This window comes from Ornithodoros turicata, chromosome 1 (assembly GCF_037126465.1).
Source record: "Ornithodoros turicata isolate Travis chromosome 1, ASM3712646v1, whole genome shotgun sequence".
Lineage (NCBI taxonomy): Eukaryota > Metazoa > Arthropoda > Arachnida > Ixodida > Argasidae > Ornithodoros > Ornithodoros turicata.
This window is the reverse complement of record NC_088201.1, coordinates 153,128,195-153,134,376: the sequence shown is the minus strand read 5'-3', so window position 1 is coordinate 153,134,376 and position 6,182 is coordinate 153,128,195. Positions and strand designations below refer to the sequence as shown.

At 42.3% G+C, this 6,182-nt stretch overlaps 1 long non-coding RNA gene across 1 annotated transcript; it reads right to left on the bottom strand.

Annotated features, from left to right (window-relative positions):
- Positions 1-5,248: 5,248 nt before the first annotated feature.
- LOC135371185 (uncharacterized) lies at positions 5,249-5,838 on the bottom strand. The gene is made up of 3 exons (XR_010415532.1): positions 5,719-5,838; positions 5,481-5,631; positions 5,249-5,384 (listed from the first exon to the last, which is right to left on the bottom strand). It is a non-coding gene; the product is annotated as an uncharacterized LOC135371185 (long non-coding RNA).
- Between the last annotated feature and the right edge of the window lie 344 nt (positions 5,839-6,182).

Here is a 6,182-nt window from a genome sequence, read left to right as displayed (position 1 = left end):
CAAAAATTCTGCATATAGTTAGCGTACACCCCTCTATATAGAAAGAGCACCTGAACGAAAATCCCGCTGAACCTGATATATGGAGACCAGTTTTATGCAAGCTGTTTTAGTGGAATGTTTACAATAAAGCAGAGCTGCTGACATGTCGTTTTCACATGAGGATTTGTGGACTGCACAAAATGTGCGTATGCAATTTTTTGCTCTACTTTCTAACTACCTTATTCAATAAAACTTTTAACCTTTTTCTAGCAAAAGCTGAAGCTAGTCCTTTTTTAATTTCATACCATAACTTAGATATGTTGAGTGCTCAGGAGTCTGTTGTTGAGATTCAACTCCCAAATTTCCTCAAAATAAAACTTCAAAGGTAAGTCAAACTGCTGTAAAGCATGCACGAAGTATGCACAATCTGTCTGCCAGAGAGTAATGCGGAAAAACGTGAAAATGAAGCGTCAAGCGTATAAAGATGACGATCTAAATAACAATAAACACTGCACCATCAAGCAAAAGCAGCTACAGAGTGAGTTCGAAATACTGGTAAAACTTTGTCATTCCAAGCAAGGTAATTTCACACCGAGTCAGGCAGGGTGGTCCCGTCGACCTCCGCATTTTTTTTCTTTCAAACATATATTAAGGCTTGTCCTTAGAAGGCATATTGGCACTGAAAGTAGTTGAAAATAATTAGTGGTTATTTTTTCATCAACGATCATTCAAATGTGGGCATTTCGACCATTTTGGATCCTACGAGTTTGACACCATGTATCTTCATAACCATTTGACATATCCAGCTGGAGCTTTTTCACGTATTGTCTGGGGTGGGTAGGATTGCATCGCAAGGTCTGAAGCTTTTAAGTTAAGGTTTCAGGAGATAAAAAATCGCAAAATTGCACATTTGTAAAATATGGTATGTTTTGGGAACCTTACTACTCATCCCCCAATTGTGTGATACCCGAACGTAATCTACAACACTGTGTTCGTCTCAAAATGTCCTTTCTTCTCATAGCAAGTACATCGTATTGTGATATGGGCAACGCCCCCAACAGTATCTTTGTGAGGGGTGTCTGCAGAAAAATGCTTAAACTCAACAGGCACACCCACATATTCCCACTCGTGACATCGTACATTTTACTCACAAACGTTCTTCATGATGACTCAAAACAGCACATACAAAAAAAAAATGCTTCAAAGATGCTCGAAGTGACGCAGCGTCATTGGCAACGTAGCTTTCTCTGAAGCAATTATTTTTTTAATGTGCTGTTTTGAGTTGTCATGAAGAACGTTCGTGCATAAACTGAACGATGTCACGGGTGGGAATAGATGGGATGGGCGCTGTCGCGTTTTCAGTAGACACTCTTCACAAAAATGACTGTTGTGCATGTCGCCCCAATTCAAAATACGATGTACTCGCTATGTGAAGAAAGGGCATTTGGAGATGAACACAGTGATCTAGATTACGTTGGGGTATCAGGACTAGGGTTTGTTGTGAGGTTCCCAAAACGTACCATATTTTACAAATGTGGCAAGTTTGTGATTTTTGATCTCCTCGTAGGTAAACCCTAGAATCCACCCCAGACAATACATGGAAAACAATTCAGCTGAATATGTCATATAGTTATGAAGATACGTGGCGTCAAACTTCGTAGGAAGCGCAATGGTCGAAATGCCGACATCTGAATGATAATCCATTAAAAGATAATTATGAATTACTTTCAACTACTCTCAGCACCAATATGCCTCCTAGGGACACGGCTTTGATATATGTTTGAAAGAAAAAAATTGAAGACGTCGACCGGACCACCCTGCCTGATTCAGCGTGAAATGACCCAGCAATGCTCTGATAAACAGGATGTGCACACTTCCTGCACTGACTTGGAGCTGTCTCGCCTCAGGTTTTGGTTTTAGTCTGGGGTATTTGAGAGGGGATTAATTCAAGCACATGCTTGACAATTGCTAAAATATGGGATGGGAGAGCAAGTAAGGAACATACACACACTCAAAAAAAAACGTCTAAAAATGTCCAGAGAAAACTCAATAAAAATGTGGGTGTTTTCTGTTACAAATTATACAGATTACTTTTAAAATATCTCACAAAGGTACTATGCCCCCAGACATAATGACCTCACTGCGAACGCTGTGTCTTGGTCCCTCTCAGATTAAAAAAAATATTTATGGAGAGTACTTCCTGAATATGCTACAGTCGCAAACATTAGATAACATGCTTTTTCTCCAGCCCCGCAAGTAGTCCCTTCAATCTTCCGTTCATACAAGCCTTGGGAACACTGTCCTTCACAATGAGTTTTTCCATCAAAAGTAAAGTTTGCCCATACGCGAGTGGATATGACAAGTCCTTTACATAGTATATCACTAGACACAGCACAAGGGCCTTCTCTAGAGTGCACTCACAGCTCAGCGTTATCTTCTCCTTGTATGAGCCGCCATAAAGCCACTTATTGCTCTGTGCAAAAATGATTGCAGGTCCAGGGGGAGTGTATGCCTCTGGAGCAATGGTCTAAAGGAAAATGATCACGCTAAGAATCAGTAAGGTAACATATATCCACAGCCGTGATGGGGGAAACGCAAACATGGACAGAAACTAGACAAATGATTTGTCTAGCGGAAAATGAAACAGTAACGCAGGAATATGGATAAATGAATGACAGTGTGTCCATACCCAACAGTACACCTAAAGTACCATGCTTAAAAGTTTATGCTAATGGCTTCCTGGAGTAAACACAGTTAGTGTGGCTCCTTACGTTCATCACCAGCGTGTGATGTGCATGGCGAGACCTCAGGTAACCATCAATTGCCAAAAAAGATGGCTCCTCCCCAGTTAGTTCAGCGAAGCCTCGTGTCACACCTGCCAACATACTTTCGATGTCCTCCATCTTCATTCCAAATCTTATCTCAGCCTCTAGCTTGAGCTAGAAGGAAAAAAAAAACTAGATTAGCATGTTGTACATAGACTCCCTGCAAAAACTGTGATATTGGCACAGTAAGGAAAACCAATCATGAAAGCACACATAAGGTAGAGCAATGCAAAACGTATTTGGGCCTTTCTAACAATACAGCTTGTACGCAAGTTCCCTGTTTCCTTCTCTGCACTCTAAATCAGGTAACGCATATGTAACGGTTAAGTACCGCTTGGCCAAGAGGTACATTTTTTAAAAAATGTACCTCTTAAAATTAAGAGGTACATGCGCCCTCACATGCGGTACATGTAACGGATAGCGCGCAGCGATTTAGGCCTACCCGTCGGGGTGGTTCCCCTCCTCCACGATATATTAACAGCCCCAGGAAGCTACGCTGCACGATAAATATAACAAACAAATACCTTTATTCGAAAATTATATCCATTTCAGGATTGATGCTTGTCCATCGCGAGCGTGCATTGTCATGATGCACAAACGCCGAACACACGGGGCACAACGTATATGGATGAACGATGACCACTGCGTCTCTCCTTCACCACTGCAGCTGCTCTGTGGTCACGCTTCTTTATCTCTTCCACACCTTTGGATAGCTGTTCTTCCCCAACTTCCGTTTCTTCCGCAGAACGTAACACCAACCACAGTAGACGATTGACTTACCCATTTACGACATCGCTTGACGTAACCTAGGAGAAAATACAATGTAAAAAAAATCCAACAACCGAAATAGCTTGCCTGAAAAACATGCCTACTTGCTTGTGTAATCCAGGTGTAAAATGCACTCTCGGCTCCTTTAATTCACGCATCAACGTTCGTGCATGAAGCACAAAGTTCGTTGTCTCCGTCCCTCAGTCGTTGTGTCCAGCCTGCCGGTGATCAGGACCACTGGGAATCAGAGCGAAGATGAACGAAAATGCGTCGTGAAGACGAATAATTACTTCAGATATATAATACGCACCTTAAATGATTTCAATCTTGAACGCGTCGAACGAATTTCTTCGAAGACCGAGCAGACTCGTCCTCGCTCCCCGACGTTTCAAAACAAACTGATTTGCAGCGGTTGCAAGAAACGAATTCTTCCCAAACATGCGATCCTTCACGGTCATGGGTTCTAGTTATTGCACTTCTTTGACAGAATGATAGTGCTCATCCATTACGGCACTGCTGCATAAGGGAATTTATAGACTGGTATTCGGAATCACACGAAATATTTTTGCAGCGCATGGATATCGTGAGAAGGCGTTCGTACTCATGCGCCGGAAACACGCGGTACACATGAGGTACAGCTGCTATAGATCGCGCTTAAAAGGTACCTAGCCGGTACGGATGGGTCTCGGAGCCCTTGTACCGTTTGAATTTCGCAGTGGTCGCGGACTGTACCTGCTGGTTGAGGACTGCACCTCATGTGTACCGCCTGGCCCAGGTGCGGGTCCTCTTTCATGCGGTACATATCGGGTGTCGGATTTAGAGTGTGGGCGGGGAATTAATACACGAGTAGGATAATTTCTTTTGCTTGATGCATTCACCTCTCCCGTTGTTTTCCTCTAGCAACCAGCCCATTATAGCAATTTGCGTTTCTATTTCAAAGAGAATATTGCAAAAACAAGTGTTGAGCACACCTCAATTAATTGTTATTGACAGTAACGTATATCATGGTATGAGTCCTGGGATGCCACCAGGGACTGACACATGGCTATTTAAGGTAACTTACCATGTCCTCTCGCAGGAAGTATGCAGGTAGCAAGTCAGGAGGGTTCCCTCTGCGTTCTGTTAGCGTGACTTCTAGTAAGTGAGGTATTTGATGTAACTCGAGAAGTAACTCAGTCTCGGTCATCGTTGAAAATTCCTGAAAATAAAGCATTGTGAAAGAATAAAAAATCTAGAACAAATTTGCATTCTTCGTAGCATTGAGGTAGCTCAACTGTGGCATCATTGACTTGTGAAACTTGATCGCTATGTAGTAATCTTTGACGTTTCGCAGGGAAATGGGAGCACTCCAATAACCTTTATTTACTTCTTATTAAGCTCTCGCTTCCAACTCTGGGCCTTCTAAAATACTCTTCTCAATGCTTTCAGGGTGGCTAAAGGGATGGCAGAATTACAGCCGTGGGTCTGCACAATTTACTGTTAGCATTTATCGATCTAGCATGACTGTTTCTGCATCCTTTTTTTTTCTTTTCGGGTGTGACAGCCAAAATTAGGCTTAACACTATATCAGTTCAGCGTTATGCAACAGCAACAATGGCAATAACAACCTCTCGAACATGTAATTATAAGGCTCCATTTTTGACTGTTCGCGTACCAATGCAATTACGTACTTACTATTAGCATTGCACTTGCTTCTGAAACAGTAAGGGTACTCGGCTGTACTTCTGGCTGTTTATCAGTTACTATTACTGAACGACTCTTTCTGTAGCGCCTCTGTTTCCGAGCAGTTGTCAGTCTGTGCATGAAGACAGACTTGAAGTAGGAGAAACAAAACACCAAACGTATCACAAACTGGGCTCTACAGAAACGCTTGAAGGATGCTCCACAAACTAAAGACATGCTCCTTACCCAGATATCTTTGCTCTTTTTGTATGTCTTTGTGCCTGGAGCAGCATTCTCCCAAACCATGTATGGAAATGCTTCAGCTAATGCAGCACCCAATGCATTATATTGCCAACGCAACTTTCCAACAGATCCTGATGTTATTAAGTTATTCGTGCTGCAAATGATTAATGAATGAACACCGATTACTTCAAAGCGAGTACAAAAGATGAAATAACTGCACACGTGATTATCGAGTTCATACTCGAGGTGACGAATGATCTCATGCCTCAGCTGTATGCTCTGATGCTTATGCTGCCTGTCGGTCATTTCCCGCCCCTCAAGCAGCGGTTTGAGATACTCAGAGAACTTTGGCACCGCTTCCGGAGACCACTTTGCAGTCTGTAAATGAAGATAACCTCCGAATTCATGAGAGAGTCAGAATAGTAACGTTACACCTTTACTTACAAAGTACACAAGAAATAATTCAGCGGTCAAGTATACTTGCACCAATCACTGGCAACACTTTGCAACAATATGCTTGATCAGTTAGACACTTCTGGGAAAACATGGCAAGCACTTCGGGATAGCACACATATCATTACCGTACTTATAACTGAGAACTGGCCATCTGTTAACAAATGAATGCTGCTGGATGATACACGTGTCATTACAAACTCCCAATACGAAAGCATTGATCTTGATACAGTACCCTTTTGTGACAAAAAG